This window comes from Rana temporaria, chromosome 2 (genome assembly GCF_905171775.1).
Source record: "Rana temporaria chromosome 2, aRanTem1.1, whole genome shotgun sequence".
Classification (NCBI taxonomy): domain Eukaryota; kingdom Metazoa; phylum Chordata; class Amphibia; order Anura; family Ranidae; genus Rana; species Rana temporaria.
The window spans coordinates 373,089,900-373,102,574 of record NC_053490.1 but is presented as its reverse complement, the minus strand read 5'-3'; positions in this window follow the sequence as shown (position 1 = coordinate 373,102,574).

Here is a 12,675-nt window from a genome sequence, read left to right as displayed (position 1 = left end):
TTCACACGGGGGGGGCAGGATCTGGGGGTCCCCTTTGTTAAAGGGGTCTTCCAGATTCTGATAAGCCCCCCGCCCGCAGACCCCCACAACCACCGGGCAAGGGTTGTGGGGATGAGGCCCTTGTCCCCATCAACATGGGGACATCCTCCCCATGTTGAGGGCATGTGGCCTGGTGCGGTTCAGGAGAGGGGGGGGGCCGCACTCTGTCCCCCCCTCTTTTCTGCGGCCGGCCAGGTTAACGTGCTCGGATAAGGGTCTGGTGTGGATTTTTAGGGGGACTCCACGCCATTTTTTTAAATTTGGGGTGGTGTTCCCCTTAAAATCCACACCAGACCTGAAGGGCCTGGTATGGATTTTTTTTTTTTTTTTTTTTATGGCGGGGTTCCCCTTAATAACCATTCCAGACCTGAAGGGCCTGGTAATTTAATTTGGGGTACCCCCATACATTTGTTGTTTGTTTTATAAATGAATCCTCTCTGAATTGTCAGAGCCGACAATTCATTATAGCCGCGTGTGAATTTTAAATTACTTCTTTTCCTTCTGAATGTCATTTTGTGCAGGGACAGTTCTAAGTGCGGGAAAAATGCGCAATTTCACATGCTGACTTTACACCCCCCTAGGTACGAAATTTAAAGGAATATTTCACTTTTATTGTTTCACTTTAAGCATTATTAATTTCACTGCTCCCGAAAAAACGGCCGTTTTAAAAAATAAAAAAAGCATTGATACATGTTTCCTGGGGCAGGACTGAGGTCCCCAAACACTTTTTAGGACAAAACTTGCAGATTAGCCTTTAAAATTAACACTTTTGATTTCAGCGTGGCTTTACATATTACTTGCAATGCACCGGCTGCTACGCTGGTTCATGCGCCCCATCATGCTCCGGTAGGTACCCACGTGGGTACCTGCCGGAGCATGATGGGACGGTGATGCCTATATAAATGGGATGCAAGGCACGCTTCCATCATTGCAGTGACAAGAGGCGACGTGTCAACATCGGAAGAGGGGAGAAGAACAGAAGAGAAGAAGGTGACGTCACAGAAGACCGCGCTGGCTGCCTGTTAGTAATTGAGCTAACACACGAACATAGCAGGCAGCCAGCGCTGAAGGAGAAGGCACCGGACAGCTGCAGAAGAACCGGGGTTCGCCGAGTCAACAGCGGAGAGCGGCGAAGATAGAAGAAGACCCCCGGAGAGCGGAGAAGACCCCCCCCCGGAGAGCGGAAGAAGAAACCCCCCCCGGAGAGCGGAGAAGACCCCCGGAGAAGAGGGAGAAGAAGCCCCCCCTGGTATTAGAGCTAATAAAGAAGACAGGGGGGCCTCCGGAGCAGACTAATAAATTATTTTAAAAACCCTTGTGTTGTGTGTTTAATAACTTTAACTTTTTGCCTCCAGGTGAATGTGTAGGGGTACGATGTACCCCATATCCATTCACTTAGGGTGGGGGGCCGGTATCTGGGGGCCCCCTTATTTGAGGGGACTCCCAGATTCCGATAAGCCCCCGCCCGCAGACCCCGACAACCAACGGCAAGGGTTGTCGGGAAGAGGTCCTGTCCTCATCAACATGGGGACAGGGTGCTTTGGGGTGGGGGGGCCCGCAGTGCGCCCCCCTGCCCCAGAGCACCCAACCCCCCCATGTTGAGGGCATGCGGCCTGGCACGGCTCAGGAGGGGGGGGCGCTCGCTCGTCCCCACTCCCTTTCCTGACCGGCCGGGTAGCGTGCTTTGGATACGGGTCTGGTATGGATTGTAGGGGGACCCCCTACGTCGAATTTTCGGCGTAGGGGGGGTCTCCTTACAACCCATACCAGACCTAAGGGCCTGGTATGCTCCTGGGGGGGGGAACCCATGCCGGTTTTTTATTTGAAAATTGGCATGGAGTTCTCCCTCTCAGGAATGCATGCCGAGCGACGCTGTCATTTTTTTTTATAATTATTTGTTTTCCCGGCGCGTATATTTTTTTCACACGTCGCAACTTTAGTGTCCCGTCGCAATCCACAAAGCCTGGCGTCAATTACGTTCGCGCGCTGCACGTCGGGAAAATTATGTCACACGCATGCGCAGTACGGCCGGCGCGGGAGCGCGCCTCATTTAAATTTTAAACGTCCCCCGGAGAGGAGGACTGCCTTGCGACGGAGGCACTTAAGTTACACGGCGTGTAATTTCTAGGTAAGTGCTTTGTGGATCAGGCACTTAGGTAGAAATTTTAAGTCAGTGTAACTTAACTGCTGAAAGTTAAGTTAGGCAGCTTTTTTGAGGATTTGGCCCATAGTGACAGAGGAACCCATTTTACTGGGGAAGTAATGAAAGCAGAAATGGAAGCCCTTCACATACAGCAAGCTTTCCATACACCTAATCATCCACAAAGTAGTGGTAAAGTTGAGAGACTTAATGGAATTTTGAAAAACAGGTGTGCAAAAATTAAAGCAGATACAGGAAAAGAATTGGTGGACGCTTTGCCATTAGCCCTATATTCTGTATGAACTACCCCTAAACAACCACATGGGCTGTCCCCCTATGAGATTTTATTTGGAGGGCCACCCAAAACAGAGCTATTGTCACGGTCTGGAGTCAGGCTCAGAGGCCAGTAGCTATAGCAGCTGAGCAGGTCACCCTGGCTGATGACACGGGGTCACCTGAGGTGCGGAATCTAAGCGCTAACCGGTATTCACCAGAGCTCCTGAAGGTGGAGATGGATTTTGCTGCGTGTTAGCGCCAGGTCGCGGTCCTCAGAATTGCCCCACCAGGAGGTGAGAAAGCCGGGGTACAATAGCAGATAAGCAGGTAAGGATCAAACAGAAGCGTGGTCGGTAAACAAGCCAAAAGGTCGGTAATGAGTATTTGTAGATTGGGATCAGGCAGAAGCGTAGTCGATAACAAGCCAAGGGTCGATAACGAGTATTTGTAGGTTGGGATCAGGCAGAAGCGTAGTCGATAACAAGCCAAGGGTCGATAACGAGCAGTAGCAAATATGGACGGCAGCAGAGAAGACAGGAGCGAGATACAGGCTGGAGATAGCACAATATTCTGGCAAGGAGGAAGTGCAGAGACATGGCTTATATCAGGAAGTTGGTGGGAGGAGCAAGGGGTTCAAGGTTCAAGACAATCAAGACACAAGGCAGGAATGTTCAATGGATCAGATGGGTTTGTCCAGCAGATCAGACAGGGAGCTATCCAGCATCCCAGATAGCTCAGTGAGAAGGTTCACTGCCAGACACAGCTGAGGTCCCAGGTTCGAATCCAGGTCCTGACAGTACTCCCCTCCTCCCAGGACGTCCACTGGACGTCTTAGGGCCAGGTTTCTGAGGGAACCTCTGGTGAAATTCCCTTGTTAATCTAGGGGCATGGACATTCTTTGCAGGCTCCCAAGAATTTTCTTCTGGCCCATAGCCTTCCCATTGAACCAAATATTGCAGTTTGTTCCTAGAGATCCTGGAGTCAAGAATTTTTCCCACTACAAATTCTTCTTCACCCTGTACCTCAACAGGTGGAGGAGGAGGATGAATTCTTCCAGAAAAGGCATTTTCATGAAACTGTTTGAGTAGTGATATATGAAAAACAGGGTGAATCTTCATATTGTCAGGAAGTTTTAGGCGAAAAGTGACAGGGTTGATTTGAGCAGAAATCTCAAAAGGTCCAATAAACTTTTGACCCAACTTAGCACATGGAACCTGAACCTTTAAATTTTTGGTAGATAACCAGACCTTGTCACCTACCTGAAAGGTGGGAATAGACCTACGGTGTCTGTCAGCAGCCTTCTTGTAATATTCCTGCGCCTCCTTCAATGTATCGGTCAATTTCTCCTGGATCTCATGTAATGAAGTTAGTCTGTTGGTAACAGCAGGAATTAAAGTTGGGATAGGGAGATCAGGAATAAAAACTGGATGATACCCGGTGTTTAGGAAAAAAGGGCTTTGGGAAGTGGAGCTATGTTTAGAATTATTATAAGCAAACTCAGCCGTAGGAAGGTAGTCCACCCAGTCGTCCTGGAGATAACTCACGAAACATCGAAGGTATTGCTCCAGAGTTTGATTGGTCCTCTCGGTTTGACCATTAGACTGTGGATGAAAAGCTGAGGACAGATTAATTGTTACACCCAAAGCTGAGCAAAAACTTTTCCAAAATTTTGAGGTAAACTGTACCCCTCTGTCAGACACCACATCATCAGGAATTCCATGAAGTTTAAAAACTTCTCTAACCATTACCTCAGCAGTATGTTCGGCAGAGGGTACCCCCTTCACTGGAATAAAAAGAGCCATCTTAGTGAGACGGTCAACGACTACTAGAATGGTGGTCATTCCTTTCGAAAGAGGAAGGTCAACCACAAAGTCCATAGAAATTGACCCCCATGGTCTTGATGGAACAGGCAGTGGTAGAAGTAACCCCAGAGGAGAAGATCGGGGTGTCTTATTGCGAGCACAGGTTAGACATGAAGCCACATATCTCTTTACATCTTTCTTGTACCCAGGCCACCAAAAGGAACGTGATAAGAGTTCTTCTGTCTTAGAAACCCCAAAATGACCAGCAAGTTTAGAGTCGTGTACCAACCTGAGGGCTTCTACCCGAACTGATTCAGGTACATAGAGGCAATGTGCTTGAGTCCAAAAACCATTGTTGTACTTGAGGTTAATGTCTTTAGGAGGATTATTAAGAAGTTGGTCATTCTCATACCCCTCCTTGAGGAGATTAAGAAATGTCTTTGAACTTGTGGCCCCTAGAAAGTTCTTTTGAGGCAGGATTGTACATTCAGAGTTTCTTTCCTGGAGGGGCCCAGGCAACATCCGTGATAGGGCATCAGCCTTACCATTCCTTGACCCTGGGCGGTACGAGATAACAAAATTGAACCTAGAGAAGAAAAGGGTCCAACGTGCTTGTCTAGATGACAACCTTTTAGCAGACCTAATAAATTCTAAATTTCTATGATCGGTGAGAACGGTTACAGGATGCTTAGCCCCTTCCAACAGATGCCTCCACTCAGAAAATGCTTCCTTTATTGCCAGCAGCTCCTTGTTTCCAATGTCATAATTCCTCTCGGCAGGAGACATCAGTCGAGAGAAATAAGCGCAAGGATGAAGCTGCATTTTTTCTCCAATTCGCTGAGAAAGGATAGCTCCCACAGCAGAATTAGAAGAATCAACTTCTACGATGAAAGGTAGTTCTGGATCTGGATGTACCAGGATTGGCGCAGAAGTGAAGAGAGTTTTAAGTTTATTAAAGGCAGTCTGTGCCTCAGGTGACCACAAAAAGGGCATCCCTTTCTTTGTCAGCTGTGTAATTGGAGCAATTACCTTGGAGAAATTCCTTATAAATCTTCTGTAAAAGTTGGCAAATCCAACAAATCGCTGTATCTCCTTAACAGTTCTAGGGACAGGCCAATCCACCACTGCTTTGATCTTATCAGGATCCATGCTTACCCCTTCAGAAGAGATTATGTATCCCAAGAACTGGATCTGAGTTTGTTCAAACTCGCACTTTTCTAGTTTGATGTAAAGTTTATTCCGCCTTAATCTCTCGAAAACAATACAGACATGTTTGCGGTGTTCTTCCAAAGTATCAGAGAAAATGAGAATGTCATCCAAGTATGCTATTACAAACTGATCAAGCAAATCTCGAAAAACATCATTAATAAAATGTTGAAAAGTTGCGGGAGCATTGCAAAGCCCAAAGGGCATGACCAAAGACTCAAAATGTCCATATCTGGTTCTGAAAGCAGTTTTATATTCATCCCCGGGACGAATGCGGACAAGGTTGTATGCCCCCCGTAAATCTAATTTGGTAAAGAGTTTGGCGGAGCGGAGTCTCTCAAGCATTTCTGGAATGAGCGGGAGTGGATAGCGATTCTTAATTGTGATCCTATTTAAATCTCTGTAGTCAATACACGGACGCAGGGTGGAGTCCTTCTTTACCACAAAGAATAAGGCTGCCCCAGCAGGAGAGGTTGAGTGTCTGATAAAACCCTTCTCTAGATTCTCATTAATCCACTCTTTAAGCACCTTCAGTTCAGGTTCTGATAAAGAATAAAGGCGCCCAAATGGTATTTCTGCCCCTGGAAGCAATTCAATGGGACAATCATAAGAGCGATGAGGAGGCAGCTGATCTGCACCCTTTTTATCACAAACGTCCCGAAACTCAAGATATTGTGGAGGTAGCTTGTCGTATGACTTAATGGTTGCCAAAGCTGCTTGTAAATCCTGGGTTGGTGAAGGGCTTATTTGATAAGATTCTTTGCAATGTCTTTTGCAGTGGTCAGATGTAAAGCTTAAAGAACGTGTCTCCCAGTTGATGGAGGGATTATGGATAGAGAACCAAGGAATGCCTAAGATAATAGGGAATTTGGGTGATGTGATCAGCTCAAAGCTGATGGTCTCCTGATGGTCAGTCTCAATTAAGAGCTTCAGTGGGATGGTCTCGTGGGTAACTGGTCCTGAAGACAAAGGTGAGCCATCCACAGTTTCCATATTAATAGGGGCGAGTTTATTTCTTATTAGAATGTTATTACTTTGGGCAAATTCTATGTCCATGAAGTTTCCCCCGGCCCCTGAGTCCAGCATAGCAGAGCAAGGTATTTCATTGCTTTCAACGATAAGCCTTATTGGGATAACAAAATGAGTTGATACGGAATTAACTTTATTTGCTTCCTGAATCAAAGGTGAGACGGACTGAGAAATTAAGTTTATTTGTTCAGATACTGTAACATCCGTTGCTGCAATTGTTCTTTTAAATTTATTGGGACAATTAACTGCATAATGTCCGGAGTCTCCACAATACAGACATAAGTTCTCTGAACGTCGTCTATCTTTCTCCTGAGTAGTAATAGACCTTTTAATAGCATCCACCTGCATAGGTTCAGGAGTGTCAGAATCAGGAAAAACTCTTGGACCCTTAGGCGAATACTGAGTAGTAGAAAAACGCATGCCACCATTACTGCCTAAGATTCCCAGTCTCTCCTTTCTCCTTTCAGTAAGTCTCTGATCAATTCGAATACATAATTTAATGAAAGCCTCGAGATCGTCAGGACTTTCTACTCTGGCAAGCTCATCTTTTACTTGTTCCGAGAGTCCTTGACGGAACTGACTCTTTTGTGCTGCTGGATTCCAATTGGTATCTGAGATCCAGCGTCGAAATTCAGTTGTGTACTCTGCAACAGAGCGTCTACCCTGCCGTAAATTGTGCAATTTAGCCTCAGCAGTAGCGCAGCGGTTAGGATCATCAAAAACTTGGTTCATCGCAGTCACAAAAGAATTGAAATCATCCAGGACGACATCATCTTTCTCCACATAAGGGGAGGCCCAGGCTAAAGCTTCCTCAGTCAGGAGGTTGATAATAAACAGCACCTTTTTCCTTTCAGAAGTAAATGCAGCAGGTTGCATCTGAAAGTATATACGACATTGATTAAGGAACCCTCTATAATTGCGGCGGTCTCCGTTAAACTTAAGTGGTAGGGGCATTCGTGCATTAGAATCTACAGCAGCAGTATCTCGGGCACGAAAGTCACGCAATTGTTTATTCAGATCAAGGATTTCCTCCTGTAGCGCTTTCAGTTCAATTTGTAACTCTGAAATCTTTTCCTGGGAGTTAACAGCATACGTCTGCAACTCACCGATTTGCATTCTGAGAGGGGCTACAGCAGCTGCTACAACGGCCTCCATGTTTTGGGCCAGAATATTCTGTCACGGTCTGGGGTCAGGCTCAGAGGCCAGTAGCTATAGCAGCTGAGCAGGTCACCCTGGCTGATGACACGGGGTCACCTGAGGTGCGGAATCTAAGCGCTAACCGGTATTCACCAGAGCTCCTGAAGGTGGAGATGGATTTTGCTGCGTGTTAGCGCCAGGTCGCGGTCCTCAGAATTGCCCCACCAGGAGGTGAGAAAGCCGGGGTACAATAGCAGATAAGCAGGTAAGGATCAAACAGAAGCGTGGTCGGTAAACAAGCCAAAAGGTCGGTAATGAGTATTTGTAGATTGGGATCAGGCAGAAGCGTAGTCGATAACAAGCCAAGGGTCGATAACGAGTATTTGTAGGTTGGGATCAGGCAGAAGCGTAGTCGATAACAAGCCAAGGGTCGATAACGAGCAGTAGCAAATATGGACGGCAGCAGAGAAGACAGGAGCGAGATACAGGCTGGAGATAGCACAATATTCTGGCAAGGAGGAAGTGCAGAGACATGGCTTATATCAGGAAGTTGGTGGGAGGAGCAAGGGGTTCAAGGTTCAAGACAATCAAGACACAAGGCAGGAATGTTCAATGGATCAGATGGGTTTGTCCAGCAGATCAGACAGGGAGCTATCCAGCATCCCAGATAGCTCAGTGAGAAGGTTCACTGCCAGACACAGCTGAGGTTCCAGGTCCTGACAGCTATATTTTCCCCAACAGTTGCAGGATTCTCACTCTAGTCTGTTAGAATATGTTCAGATTTTGCAATAAACATTGAATAAAATACATGAAGGCAGGGGCGGACTAACAACTCATAGGGCCCCCGGGCAATGGAAAATCATGGGGCCCCCTGTGTCCCCGCCCACAAACAAGCTACACCTACACAAAACCCCACATACATAAATCATAGGGCACACAGTAAGGCACATCACATGGCACACAGCAGAGCATGGGGCACATCACATTGCATGGGGCGCAAAGCAGGGCACAGGGCAAATCAAGGGGTGCACAGCAGGGCAAAACACAGTGCATAGGGCACACAGTAGGGCACATCACAGGGCACACAGGAGGGCACATCATGGGGCACACAGCAGGGCACTGAGCACACAGCAGGGCACATTATTGAGCACAGCACGGTTCATCACATGGGGTACAAGGCACATCAGTGGGTACACAGCAGGGCATGGGGCACACAGTAGGCACATCATGGGGTACACAGCAGGGCACATTACAAGGTACACAGCAGGGCATGCCGCACATCAAAGGACATGTTGCACATAGTAGGGCACACAGCAGAGCACAGGGCACACAGTAGGGCACATCATTGGGAACAGAACACATTAGGCAGTACATAGCAGGGCACATCACAGGGCATTAGGCACACATCACAGGGCATGCGGCACACAGTAGGGCATATTAGAGAGAACACAGCACATCACAGGGCATGGGGCACACAGTAGAGCACATCACAGGGCACACAGTAGAGCACATCACAGGGCACACAGTAGAGGACATCACGCGATACACAGCAGGACACATCACAGGGCAAGGGGCACACAAAAAGGCACATCAGGGGGTACACAGCAGGGCACATCACGGGGCACATCACAGGACATGGGGCATGCAGTAGGGCAAATAGCAGGGCACAATCCAAAACACAGGGCACACAGCAGAGCACTGGGATCCTCCAGACTCAGCGCAGTGTGTCTCTCAGGGCAGCCATCAGGGTGTGGAAATTACACAGGGGTGCACCATGGGGGGGGGCACAGTGGGGGATGGAGGACACAGGGGGACACGGTGGAGGGTACAGGGGGACACCATGGGGCGTGGAGGACACAGGGGGACACCGTAGGGGGGGAAGGGCACAGGGGGACAACGTGGGGGGTGGAAGGCACAGGGGGCCACCATGGGGGGTGGAAGGCACAGGGGGACACCGTGGGGGTGGAGGGCACAGGGGGACACTGTGGGGGGTAGAGGGCACAGGAGGACACTGTGGGTGGTGGAGGGCACAATGGGACACTGTGGGAGGGGTGGAGGGCACAGGGGGTCACTGTGGGGGGTGGAGGGCACAAGGGGACACCGTAGGTAGAGGGCACAGGAGGACACTGTAAGTGGAGGGCACATGGGGACACTGTGGTGAAGGGCACAGGAGGACACCATAGGTGGAGGGCACAGGGGGACACCTGCACTGGATGCCTGCTCCTACGATGGCGGCCTCACCTGATGCCTGTAATACAGCTCACAGCACACTGCTCCCTGCTGGCCCCTCCTCTCTTCACGTCCATCCAAGCTAATGTCATGTGCAGTACAAGCACCTGGGGTGAACGGGAGGGAAGGAGGTGCCGGCGGGGAGCAGCGCGCTGTGAGCGGTATTGTTACAGCCGCTTCCTGAATCCCTGTGGTTGTGTTAAACTTGTTTTGTGAAGCCTCTCACGGGCTCCCTAACGGCTCGGGCCCTTGGGCAGTGCCCAATGTGTCAGTCCGCCCCTGCATGATGGTGTTTATAAATCTATCCCCGACCCAGATTCTGTTTCAGGTATTCACAGAATCCAACCAGGTGACTGGGTGGTGGTCATGGTCAAGCGACACGTCAAAACGCTGCTAAAACCAAAATTTGATGGACCACATTTCGTGCTTTTGACAACTGATTCCGCTGTCAAGTTGAAAGGAAAGCCCACCTGGATTCACGCCAGTCACTGCAAGAAAATCCTGAAGTGATGATATCCTTTGAAAAAAATTATGATGTTTCTTTTCTTTTTGTTGTTTGTGAGACCTGAGACATGGAAAAATAGCCCTTTCATCCAAATGTTAAAATTGTATGCAACCCAAAGCAACACTAGTAACTGCTGGGTGTGTTTTCACTTACACCTGCAAACAGGAACAATACCCATTAGGGATGAGCCGAACACCCCCCCGTTCGGTTCGCACCAGAACCTTCGAACGGACCGACCGTTCGCGCGAAAATTTAGAACCCCATTGACGTCTATGGGACTCGAACGTTCGAATTCAAAAGTGCTCATTTTAAAGCCTTATATGCAAGTTATTGTCGTAAAACATCTTTGAGAACCCGGGTCTTGCCCCAGGGAACATGTATCAATGGAAAAAAAGTTTTAAAAACGGTAGTTTTTTCTGGAGCAGTGATTTTAATGATGCTTAAATAAAAAAAAAATAATAATGAAAAATTCCTTTAAATATCGTACCTGCTGGGTGTCTATGGTATGCCTGTGTGTGGCACATGTTTAGAACTGTCCCTGCACAAAATGAGATTACTATAAGAAAAAAGTAATTTAACAGTTATTTTTTTTTGTTTTTTTTTTTTTTTTCAAAGTGTATTTTTGTGCGTATACTCGAGAGAGGAGCTGGACTGCAGGAGTTGGGAGTAGGCAGGCCTCCCCCAGAGGCAATCTGCCACCTTTCTCCATGCCCCGGGTGGCAATGGCGGGTGTGTGAGGGGGTCCTCCCACACAGCCCGCCCTACCTGCTCCGCTTTGAAGCCCAACGGGGCAGAGGGACTCCCTATAAGGGAGTGAGAGGATTAGCCAGCTCAACCAGCCCCATTAGTCCTTCGCCTCTCTTTTAGAGACCGCGTGGTCAATGTGCGTGTGTTAACCCAATTTAGAGTGTGTGTGTAGGTGTGGTGGTTTTTGTGGGAGGGGGGTGGGCGTACTAAGCACAGGCTTACCTTGCACAGCACACCCACCGGGAGCCGGGCTGAGACCACCAAACTCAATTCACATGAAGCCGAGACCGGGATCCGAACCTCTAGCTGCAGAGGTGAATGGCTTGTCAGCGCAGTGCCAATCGCGTTGAGCCACCGCAGCTCCCTAGAAAAAAGTAATTTAAAACTGCTTGCGGCTTTAATGTAATGTCTGGTCCCTGCAATATGGATGAAAATCATTGAGAAAAATTGCACAGACACAGACAATACACACACCACGTAGCTTTAGGTGCACACTGCAGAGGACACAGGCAGTACACACAATACGTAGCTTTAGGTGCAAACTGCAGAGGACAAAGGCAGTACATACACTACGTAGCTTCAGGTGCAAACTGCAAAGGACACGGGCAGTACACACCAAGTAGCTTTAGGTGCAAACTGCAGAGGAAAAAGGCAGTACACACACTACGTAGCTTTAGGTGCAAACTGCAGAGGACACGGGCAGTACACACCAAGTAGCTTTAGGTGCAAACTACAGAGGACAAAGGCAGTACACACACTACGTAGCTTTAGGTGTAAACTGCAGAGGACACGGGCAGTACACACACCACGTAGCTTTATGGTGCACACTGCAGAGGACACAGGCAATACACCACGTGAGAATACTGCAGCTAGCACAATCACCTGCCTGCCAGTAAATTATGAAGAGCTGATCTAGCTAAACTACACAGTGTATAAATATATATACAACACCTGGGATGCATATATATCCTCTACACACTGCAACTTTAACTGACTAGCCTGCCTGCCTGCCTGCTCTATCTACCTACTAAAAATAACACTCTCTCTCTCTCTGTCTTCTCTCTTTTAACCACCGACACACACTACACAAGGCCGACCTGCAAGCGGCCTTTTATAGTGTGGAGCGTGTACTAAACCCCCTGAGCCATAATTGGCGAAAGCCACCCTGGCTTTGACCAATTATAGCTCTCCGTTTTTTGCAAGCTGTGATTGGCCAAGCATACGGGTCATAGTGCATGCTTGGCCAATCATCAGCCAGCAATGCACTGCGATGCCGCAGTGAATTATGGGCTGTGAAACGTAACTCGAATTTGGCGCAAACGGCCCAAAACGTTTGTAATTCGACGATCGATCGAACATACGATGTTCGAGTCGAACATGAGTTCAACTCGAATACGAAGCTCATCCCTAATACCCATGATAGCAAATAATACCTCTCAACTTCCCTGATCTAAACAGGACCAGAATAAATGGCTCATACATAGTCTCCACAGCTAATGAGCACATATCAGCAACTTTGATGGTTTCAAAACAGATAGACACTCCACAGATTTGTCTAAACATTA